An 11,440-nucleotide genomic window follows, 5' to 3' on the forward strand; every position below is an offset into this window, starting at 1 on the left:
TTCAGCCTGACCCATTAGGTAGGTAAAGCAGAGGACAGAAGACTGTGGGAGATGCCTGGGAGGAGTCTCAGGTGGCTGTCGGAGTTGAGAGATTTCTCTACAGGAGAACAAAAATGTCTCGAGCTACTCACTTGGAGGAGTCTGGGCCAGGTAGCTGGGATCTCCGGTCCTGAACGCAGAGGTTAAAACATTCTGGGATGACGCCTGGGAGGAGTCTTGGGTCGATCCCGGAGAAGAGAGCTTCCTGCAAAAGAGAAGAATCATCTAGGGTAGCCTCATTAAACAATTTTGGGGCTGCTACCTGGGATCTCCGGTCCTTATAAGAAAAGGCCAAAAGACTCTAGGAGACGTCTGGAAGGAATCACAGGGAATCCCGGAGGGCAGAGGTTCCTCCAAAAAAGAAAAAAACCTCAACGGTAGCTTGCATGGAGGAGTCTGGGGCTTCTACCTGACCCCTTAGGTAGGTAAAGCAGAGGACAGAAGACTGTGGGAGATGCCTGGGAGGAGTCTCAGGTGCCTGTCGGAGTTGAGAGATTTCTCTACAGGAGAACAAAAATGTCTCGAGCTACTTACCTGGAGGAGTCTGGGGCAGGTAGCTGGGATCTCCGGTCCCAAACGCAGAGGTCAAAATGTTCTGGGATGACGCCTGGGAGGAGTCTTGGGTCGATCCCGGAGAAGAGAGCTTCCTGCAAAAGAGAAGAATCATCTAGGGTAGCCTCATTAGACAAGTCTGGGGCTGCTACCTGCGATCTCCGGTCCTTATAAGAAAAGGCCAAAAGACTCTAGGAGACGTCTGGAAGGAATCACAGGGGATCCCGGAGGGCAGAGGTTCCTCCAAAAAAAGAAAAAAACGTCAACGGTAGCTTCCTTGGAGGAGTCTAGGGCTTCTACCTGACCCCTTAGGTAGGTAAAGCAGAGGACAGAAGACTGTGGGAGATGCCTGGGAGGAGTCTCAGGTGCCTGTCGGAGTTGAGAGATTTCTCTACAGGAGAACAAAAATGTCTCGAGCTACTTACTTGGAGGAGTCTCCGGCAGGTAGCTGGGATCTCCGGTCCCGAATGCAGAGGTCAAAACGTTCCGGGATGACGCCTGGGAGGAGTCTTGGGTCAATCCTGGAGAAGAGAGCTTCCTGCAAAAGAGAAGAATCATCTAGGGTAGCCTCATTAGACAAGTCTGGGGCTGCTACCTGCGATCTCCGGTCCTTATAAGAAAAGGCCAAAAGACTCTAGGAGACGTCTGGAAGGAATCACAGGGGCTCCCTGAGGGCAGAGTTTACTCCAAAAAAGAAAAAACCTCAACGGTAGCTTCCTTGGAGGAGTCTGGGGCTTCTACCTGACCCCTTAGGTAGGTAAAGCAGAGGACAGAAGACTGTGGGAGATGCCTGGGAGGAGTCTCAGGTGGCTGTCGGAGTTGAGAGATTTCTCTACAGGAGAACAAAAATGTCTCGAGCTACTTACTTGGAGGAGTCTGGGGCAGGTAGATGGGATCTCCGGTCCCGAACGCAGAGGTCAAAACATTCTGGGATGACGCCTGGAGGAGTCTTGGGTCGATCCCGGAGAAGAGAGCTTCCTGCAAAAGGGAAGAATCATCTAGGGTAGCATAATTAGACAAGTCTGGGGCTGCTACCTGGGATCTCCGGCCCTTATAAGAAAAGGCCAAAAGACGCTCGGAGACGTCTGGAAGGAGTCACAGGGGATCACGGAGGGCAGAGGTTCCTCCAAAAAAGAAAAAACCTCAACGGTAGCTTCCTAGGAGGAGTCCTGGGTTTCAGCCTGACCCATTAGGTAGGTAAAGCAGAGGACAGAAGACTGTGGGAGATGCCTGGGAGGAGTCTCAGGTGGCTGTCGGAGTTGAGAGATTTCTCTACAGGAGAACAAAAATGTCTCGAGCTACTCACTTGGAGGAGTCTGGGCCAGGTAGCTGGGATCTCCGGTCCTGAACGCAGAGGTTAAAACATTCTGGGATGACGCCTGGGAGGAGTCTTGGGTCGATCCCGGAGAAGAGAGCTTCCTGCAAAAGAGAAGAATCATCTAGGGTAGCCTCATTAAACAATTTTGGGGCTGCTACCTGGGATCTCCGGTCCTTATAAGAAAAGGCCAAAAGACTCTAGGAGACGTCTGGAAGGAATCACAGGGAATCCCGGAGGGCAGAGGTTCCTCCAAAAAAGAAAAAAACCTCAACGGTAGCTTCGTTGGAGGAGTCTGGGGCTTCTACCTGACCCCTTAGGTAGGTAAAGCAGAGGACAGAAGACTGTGGGAGATGCCTGGGAGGAGTCTCAGGTGCCTGTCGGAGTTGAGAGATTTCTCTACAGGAGAACAAAAATGTCTCGAGCTACTTACTTGGAGGAGTCTGGGGCAGGTAGCTGGGATCTCCGGTCCCGAACGCAGAGGTCAAAACATTCTGGGATGACGCCTGGGAGGAGTCTTGGGTCGATCCCGGAGAAGAGAGCTTCCTGCAAAAGAGAAGAACCATCTAGGGTAGCCTCATTAGACAAGTCTGGGGCTGCTACCTGCGATCTCCGGTCCTTATAAGAAAAGGCCAAGAGACTCTAGGAGGCGTCTGGAAGGAATCACAGGGGATCCCGGAGGGCAGAGGTTCCTCCAAAAAAGAAAAAAGCCTCAACGGTAGCTTGCATGGAGGAGTCTGGGGCTTCTACCTGACCCCTTAGGTAGGTAAAGCAGAGGACAGAAGACTGTGGGAGATGCCTGGGAGGAGTCTCAGGTGCCTGTCGGAGTTGAGAGATTTCTCTACAGGAGAACAAAAATGTCTCGAGCTACTTACCTGGAGGAGTCTGGGGCAGGTAGCTGGGATCTCCGGTCCCAAACGCAGAGGTCAAAACATTCTGGGATGACGCCTGGGAGGAGTCTTGGGTCGATCCCGGAGAAGAGAGCTTCCTGCAAAAGAGAAGAATCATCTAGGGTAGCCTCATTAGACAAGTCTGGGGCTGCTACCTGCGATCTCCGGTCCTTATAAGAAAAGGCCAAAAGACTCTAGGAGACGTCTGGAAGGAATCACAGGGGATCCCGGAGGGCAGAGGTTCCTCCAAAAAAAGAAAAAAACGTCAACGGTAGCTTCCTTGGAGGAGTCTAGGGCTTCTACCTGACCCCTTAGGTAGGTAAAGCAGAGGACAGAAGACTGTGGGAGATGCCTGGGAGGAGTCTCAGGTGGCTGTCGGAGTTGAGAGATTTCTCTACAGGAGAACAAAAATGTCTCGAGCTACTTACTTGGAGGAGTCTGGGGCAGGTAGCTGGGATCTCCGGTCCCGAATGCAGAGGTCAAAACGTTCCGGGATGACGCCTGGGAGGAGTCTTGGGTCGATCCCGGAGAAGAGAGCTTCCTGCAAAAGAGAAGAATCATCTAGGGTAGCCTCATTAAACAAGTCTGGGGCTGCTACCTGCGATCTCCGGTCCTTATAAGAAAAGGCCAAAAGACGCTAGGAGACGTCTGGAAGGAATCACAGGGGATCCCGGAGAGCAGAGGTTCCTCCAAAAAAGAAAAAAGCCTCAACGGTAGCTTCCTTGGAGGAGTCTGGGGCTTCTACCTGACCCCTTAGGTAGGTAAAGCAGAGGACAGAAGACTGTGGGAGATGCCTGGGAGGAGTCTCAGGTGGCTGTCGGAGTTGAGAGATTTCTCTACAGGAGAACAAAAATGTCTCGAGCTACTTACTTGGAGGAGTCTGGGGCAGGTAGATGGGATCTCCGGTCCCGAACGCAGAGGTCAAAACATTCTGGGATGACGCCTGGAGGAGTCTTGGGTCGATCCCGGAGAAGAGAGCTTCCTGCAAAAGGGAAGAATCATCTAGGGTAGCATAATTAGACAAGTCTGGGGCTGCTACCTGGGATCTCCGGCCCTTATAAGAAAAGGCCAAAAGACGCTCGGAGACGTCTGGAAGGAGTCACAGGGGATCACGGAGGGCAGAGGTTCCTCCAAAAAAGAAAAAACCTCAACGGTAGCTTCCTAGGAGGAGTCCTGGGTTTCAGCCTGACCCATTAGGTAGGTAAAGCAGAGGACAGAAGACTGTGGGAGATGCCTGGGAGGAGTCTCAGGTGGCTGTCGGAGTTGAGAGATTTCTCTACAGGAGAACAAAAATGTCTCGAGCTACTCACTTGGAGGAGTCTGGGCCAGGTAGCTGGGATCTCCGGTCCTGAACGCAGAGGTTAAAACATTCTGGGATGACGCCTGGGAGGAGTCTTGGGTCGATCCCGGAGAAGAGAGCTTCCTGCAAAAGAGAAGAATCATCTAGGGTAGCCTCATTAAACAATTTTGGGGCTGCTACCTGGGATCTCCGGTCCTTATAAGAAAAGGCCAAAAGACTCTAGGAGACGTCTGGAAGGAATCACAGGGAATCCCGGAGGGCAGAGGTTCCTCCAAAAAAGAAAAAAACCTCAACGGTAGCTTGCATGGAGGAGTCTGGGGCTTCTACCTGACCCCTTAGGTAGGTAAAGCAGAGGACAGAAGACTGTGGGAGATGCCTGGGAGGAGTCTCAGGTGCCTGTCGGAGTTGAGAGATTTCTCTACAGGAGAACAAAAATGTCTCGAGCTACTTACCTGGAGGAGTCTGGGGCAGGTAGCTGGGATCTCCGGTCCCAAACGCAGAGGTCAAAATGTTCTGGGATGACGCCTGGGAGGAGTCTTGGGTCGATCCCGGAGAAGAGAGCTTCCTGCAAAAGAGAAGAATCATCTAGGGTAGCCTCATTAGACAAGTCTGGGGCTGCTACCTGCGATCTCCGGTCCTTATAAGAAAAGGCCAAAAGACTCTAGGAGACGTCTGGAAGGAATCACAGGGGATCCCGGAGGGCAGAGGTTCCTCCAAAAAAAGAAAAAAACGTCAACGGTAGCTTCCTTGGAGGAGTCTAGGGCTTCTACCTGACCCCTTAGGTAGGTAAAGCAGAGGACAGAAGACTGTGGGAGATGCCTGGGAGGAGTCTCAGGTGGCTGTCGGAGTTGAGAGATTTCTCTACAGGAGAACAAAAATGTCTCGAGCTACTTACTTGGAGGAGTCTCCGGCAGGTAGCTGGGATCTCCGGTCCCGAATGCAGAGGTCAAAACGTTCCGGGATGACGCCTGGGAGGAGTCTTGGGTCAATCCTGGAGAAGAGAGCTTCCTGCAAAAGAGAAGAATCATCTAGGGTAGCCTCATTAGACAAGTCTGGGGCTGCTACCTGCGATCTCCGGTCCTTATAAGAAAAGGCCAAAAGACTCTAGGAGACGTCTGGAAGGAATCACAGGGGCTCCCTGAGGGCAGAGTTTACTCCAAAAAAGAAAAAACCTCAACGGTAGCTTCCTTGGAGGAGTCTGGGGCTTCTACCTGACCCCTTAGGTAGGTAAAGCAGAGGACAGAAGACTGTGGTAGACGCCTGGGAGGAGTCTCAGGTGCCTGTCGGAGTTGAGAGATTTCTCCACAGGAGAACAAAATGTCTCGAGCTACTTACTTGGAGGAGTCTGGGGCAGGTAGATGCGATCTCCGGTCCCGAACGCAGAGGTCAAAACATTCTGGGATGACGCCTGGGAGGAGTCTCGGGTTGATCCCGGAGAAGAGAGCTTCCTGCAAAAGAGAAGAATCATCTAGGGTAGCCTCATTAGACAAGTCTGGGGCTGCTACCTGGGATCTCCGGTCCCTATAAGAAAAGGCCAAAAGACTCTAGGAGACGTCTGGAAGGAATCACAGGGGATCCCAGAGGGCACAGGCTCCTCCAAAAAAGAAAAAACCTCAACGGTAGCTTCCTTGGAGGAGTCTGGGGCTTCTACCTGACCCCTTAGGTAAGTAAAGCAGAGGACAGAAGACTGTGGGAGATGCCTGGGAGGAGTCTCAGGTGCCTGTCGGAGTTGAGAGATTTCTCTACAGGAGAACAAAAATGTCTCGAGCTACTTACTTGGAGGAGTCTCCGGCAGGTAGCTGGGATCTCCGGTCCCGAATGCAGAGGTCAAAACGTTCCGGGATGACGCCTGGGAGGAGTCTTGGGTCAATCCTGGAGAAGAGAGCTTCCTGCAAAAGAGAAGAACCATCTAGGTTAGCCTCATTAGACAAGTCTGGGGCTGCTACCTGCGATCTCCGGTCCTTATAAGAAAAGCCCAAAAGACTCTAGGAGACGTCTGGAAGGAATCACAGGGGCTCCCTGAGGGCAGAGTTTACTCCAAAAAAGAAAAAACCTCAACGGTAGCTTCCTTGGAGGAGTCTGGGGCTTCTACCTGACCCCTTAGGTAGGTAAAGCAGAGGACAGAAGACTGTGGGAGACGCCTGGGAGGAGTCTCAGGTGCCTGTCGGAGTTGAGAGATTTCTCCACAGGAGAACAAAATGTCTCGAGCTACTTACTTGGAGGAGTCTGGGGCAGGTAGATGGGATCTCCGGTCCCGAACGCAGAGGTCAAAACATTCTGGGATGACGCCTGGGAGGACTCTTGGGTTGATCCCGGAGAAGAGAGCTTCCTGCAAAAGAGAAGAATCATCTAGGGTAGCCTCATTAGACAAGTCTGGGGCTGCTACCTGGGATCTCCGGTCCTTATAAGAAAAGGCCAAAAGACGCTAGGAGACGTCTGGAAGGAATCACAGGGGATCCCGGAGGGCAGAGGTTCCTCCAAAAAAGAAAAAAGCCTCAACGGTAGCTTGCATGGAGGAGTCTGGGGCTTCTACCTGACCCCTTAGGTAGGTAAAGCAGAGGACAGAAGACTGTGGGAGATGCCTGGGAGGAGTCTCAGGTGCCTGTCGGAGTTGAGAGATTTCTCTACAGGAGAACAAAAATGTCTCGAGCTACTTACTTGGAGGAGTCTCCGGCAGGTAGCTGGGATCTCCGGTCCCGAACACAGATGTCAAAACGTTCTGGGATGACGCCTGGGAGGAGTCTTGGGTTGATCCCGGAGAAGAGAGCTTCCTGCAAAACAGAAGAATCATCTAGGGTAGCCTCATTAGACAAGTCTGGGGCTGCTACCTGCGATCTCCTGTCCTTATAAGAAAAGCCCAAAAGACCCTAGGAGACGTCTGGAAGGAATCACAGGGGATCCCAGAGGGCACATGCTCCTCCAAAAAAGAAAAAACATCAACGGTAGCTTCCTTGGAGGAGTCTGGGGCTTCTACCTGACCCCTTAGGTAGGTAAAGCAGAGGACAGAAGACTGTGGGAGATGCCTGGGAGGAGTCTCAGGTGCCTGTCGGAGTTGAGAGATTTCTCTACAGGAGAACAAAAATGTCTCGAGCTACTTACTTGGAGGAGTCTGGGGCACGTAGCTGGGATCTCCGGTCCCGAACGCAGAGGTCGAAACATTTTGGGATGACGCCTGGGAGGAGTCTTGGGTCGATCCCGGAGAAGAGAGCTTCCTGCAAAAGAGAAGAATCATCTAGGGTAGCCTCATTAAACAAGTCTGGGGCTGCTACCTGCGATCTCCGGTCCTTATAAGAAAAGGCCAAAAGACGCTAGGAGACGTCTGGAAGGAATCACAGGGGCTCCCGGAGAGCAGAGGTTCCTCCAAAAAAGAAAAAAGCCTCAACGGTAGCTTCCTTGGAGGAGTCTGGGGCTTCTACCTGACCCCTTAGGTAGGTAAAGCAGAGGACAGAAGACTGTGGGAGATGCCTGGGAGGAGTCTCAGGTGGCTGTCGGAGTTGAGAGATTTCTCTACAGGAGAACAAAAATGTCTCGAGCTACTTACTTGGAGGAGTCTGGGGCAGGTAGATGGGATCTCCGGTCCCGCACGCAGAGGTCAAAACATTCTGGGATGACGCCTGGGAGGAGTCTTGGGTCGATCCCGGAGAAGAGAGCTTCCTGCAAAAGGGAAGAATCATCTAGGGTAGCATAATTAGACAAGTCTGGGGCTGCTACCTGGGATCTCCGGCCCTTATAAGAAAAGGCCAAAAGACGCTCGGAGACGTCTGGAAGGAGTCACAGGGGATCACGGAGGGCAGAGGTTCCTCCAAAAAAGAAAAAACCTCAACGGTAGCTTCCTAGGAGGAGTCCTGGGTTTCACCCTGACCCATTAGGTAGGTAAAGCAGAGGACAGAAGACTGTGGGAGATGCCTGGGAGGAGTCTCAGGTGCCTGTCGGAGTTGAGAGATTTTTCTACAGGAGAACAAAAATGTCTCGAGCTACTCACTTGGAGGAGTCTGGGCCAGGTAGCTGGGATCTCCGGTCCCGAACGCAGAGGTTAAAACATTCTGGGATGACGCCTGGGAGGAGTCTTGGGTCGATCCTAGAGAAGAGACCTTCCTGCAAAAGAGAAGAATCATCTAGGGTAGCCTCATTAAACAAGTCTGGGGCTGCTACCTGCGATCTCCGGTCCTTATAAGAAAAGGCCAAAAGACGCTAGGAGACGTCTGGAAGGAATCACAGGGGCTCCCGGAGGGCAGAGGTTCCTCCAAAAAAGAAAAAACCTCAATGGTAGCTTCCTTGGAGGAGTCTGGGGCTTCTACCTGACCCCTTAGGTAGGTAAAGCAGAGGACAGAAGACTGTGGGAGATGCCTGGGAGGAGTCTCAGGTGCCTGTCGGAGTTGAGAGATTTCTCTACAGGAGAACAAAAATGTCTCGAGCTACTTACCTGGAGGAGTCTGGGGCAGGTAGCTGGGATCTCCGGTCCCGAACGCAGAGGTCAAAACATTCTGGGATGACGCCTGGAGGAGTCTTGGGTCGATCCCGGAGAAGAGAGCTTCCTGCAAAAGAGAAGAATCATCTAGGGTAGCATAATTAGACAAGTCTGGGGCTGCTACCTGGGATCTCCGGCCCTTATAAGAAAAGGCCAAAAGACGCTCGGAGACGTCTGGAAGGAGTCACAGGGGATCACGGAGGGCAGAGGTTCCTCCAAAAAAGAAAAAACCTCAACGGTAGCTTCCTAGGAGGAGTCCTGGGTTTCAGCCTGACCCATTAGGTAGGTAAAGCAGAGGACAGAAGACTGTGGGAGATGCCTGGGAGGAGTCTCAGGTGGCTGTCGGAGTTGAGAGATTTCTCTACAGGAGAACAAAAATGTCTCGAGCTACTCACTTGGAGGAGTCTGGGCCAGGTAGCTGGGATCTCCGGTCCTGAACGCAGAGGTTAAAACATTCTGGGATGACGCCTGGGAGGAGTCTTGGGTCGATCCCGGAGAAGAGAGCTTCCTGCAAAAGAGAAGAATCATCTAGGGTAGCCTCATTAGACAAGTCTGGGGCTGCTACCTGCGATCTCCGGTCCTTATAAGAAAAGGCCAAAAGACTCTAGGAGACGTCTGGAAGGAATCACAGGGAATCCCGGAGGGCAGAAGTTCCTCCAAAAAAGAAAAAAACCTCAACGGTAGCTTCGTTGGAGGAGTCTGGGGCTTCTACCTGACCCCTTAGGTAGGTAAAGCAGAGGACAGAAGACTGTGGGAGATGCCTGGGAGGAGTCTCAGGTGCCTGTCGGAGTTGAGAGATTTCTCTACAGGACAACAAAAATGTCTCGAGCTACTTACTTGGAGGAGTCTGGGGCAGGTAGCTGGGATCTCCGGTCCCGAACGCAGAGGTCAAAACATTCTGGGATGATGCCTGGGAGGAGTCTTGGGTCGATCCCGGAGAAGAGAGCTTCCTGCAAAAGAGAAGAACCATCTAGGGTAGCCTCATTAGACAAGTCTGGGGCTGCTACCTGCGATCTCCGGTCCTTATAAGAAAAGGCCAAGAGACTCTAGGAGGCGTCTGGAAGGAATCATAGGGGATCCCGGAGGGCAGAGGTTCCTCCAAAAAAGAAAAAAGCCTCAACGGTAGCTTGCATGGAGGAGTCTGGGGCTTCTACCTGACCCCTTAGGTAGATAAAGCAGAGGACAGAAGACTGTGGGAGATGCCTGGGAGGAGTCTCAGGTGCCTGTCGGAGTTGAGAGATTTCTCTACAGGAGAACAAAAATGTCTCGAGCTACTTACTTGGAGGAGTCTGGGGCAGGTAGCTGGGATCTCCGGTCCCGAACACAGATGTCAAAACGTTCTGGGATGACGCCTGGGAGGAGTCTTGGGTTGATCCCGGAGAAGAGAGCTTCCTGCAAAACAGAAGAATCATCTAGGGTAGCCTCATTAGACAAGTCTGGGGCTGCTACCTGCGATCTCCTGTCCTTATAAGAAAAGCCCAAAAGACCCTAGGAGACGTCTGGAAGGAATCACAGGGGATCCCAGAGGGCACATGCTCCTCCAAAAAAGAAAAAACATCAACGGTAGCTTCCTTGGAGGAGTCTGGGGCTTCTACCTGACCCCTTAGGTAGGTAAAGCAGAGGACAGAAGACTGTGGGAGATGCCTGGGAGGAGTCTCAGGTGCCTGTCGGAGTTGAGAGATTTCTCTACAGGAGAACAAAAATGTCTCGAGCTACTTACTTGGAGGAGTCTGGGGCAGGTAGCTGGGATCTCCGGTCCCGAACGCAGAGGTCGAAACATTTTGGGATGACGCCTGGGAGGAGTCTTGGGTCGATCCCGGAGAAGAGAGCTTCCTGCAAAAGAGAAGAATCATCTAGGGTAGCCTCATTAAACAAGTCTGGGGCTGCTACCTGGGATCTCCGGCCCTTATAAGAAAAGGCCAAAAGACGCTCGGAGACGTCTGGAAGGAATCACAGGGGCTCCCGGAGGGCAGAGGTTCCTCCAAAAAAGAAAAAACCTCAATGGTAGCTTCCTTGGAGGAGTCTGGGGCTTCTACCTGACCCCTTAGGTAGGTAAAGCAGAGGACAGAAGACTGTGGGAGAGGCCTGGGAGGAGTCTCAGGTGCCTGTCGGAGTTGAGAGATTTCTCTACAGGAGAACAAAAATGTCTCGAGCTACTTACCTGGAGGAGTCTGGGGCAGGTAGCTGGGATCTCCGGTCCCGAACGCAGAGGTCAAAACATTCTGGGATGACGCCTGGAGGAGTCTTGGGTCGATCCCGGAGAAGAGAGCTTCCTGCAAAAGAGAAGAATCATCTAGGGTAGCATAATTAGACAAGTCTGGGGCTGCTACCTGGGATCTCCGGCCCTTATAAGAAAAGGCCAAAAGACGCTCGGAGACGTCTGGAAGGAGTCACAGGGGATCACGGAGGGCAGAGGTTCCTCCAAAAAAGAAAAAACCTCAACGGTAGCTTCCTAGGAGGAGTCCTGGGTTTCACCCTGACCCATTAGGTAGGTAAAGCAGAGGACAGAAGACTGTGGGAGATGCCTGGGAGGAGTCTCAGGTGGCTGTCGGAGTTGAGAGATTTCTCTACAGGAGAACAAAAATGTCTCGAGCTACTCACTTGGAGGAGTCTGGGGCAGGTAGCTGGGATCTCCGGTCCCGAACGCAGAGGTTAAAACATTCTGGGATGACGCCTGGGAGGAGTCTTGGGTCGATCCCGGAGAAGAGAGCTTCCTGCAAAAGAGAAGAATCATCTAGGGTAGCCTCATTAAACAATTTTGGGGCTGCTACCTGCGATCTCCGGTCCTTATAAGAAAAGGCCAAAAGACTCTAGGAGACGTCTGGAAGGAATCACAGGGAATCCCGGAGGGCAGAGGTTCCTCCAAAAAAGAAAAA

The sequence above is a fragment of the Accipiter gentilis genome, unplaced genomic scaffold (genome assembly GCF_929443795.1).
Source record: "Accipiter gentilis unplaced genomic scaffold, bAccGen1.1, whole genome shotgun sequence".
NCBI lineage: Eukaryota > Metazoa > Chordata > Aves > Accipitriformes > Accipitridae > Astur > Astur gentilis.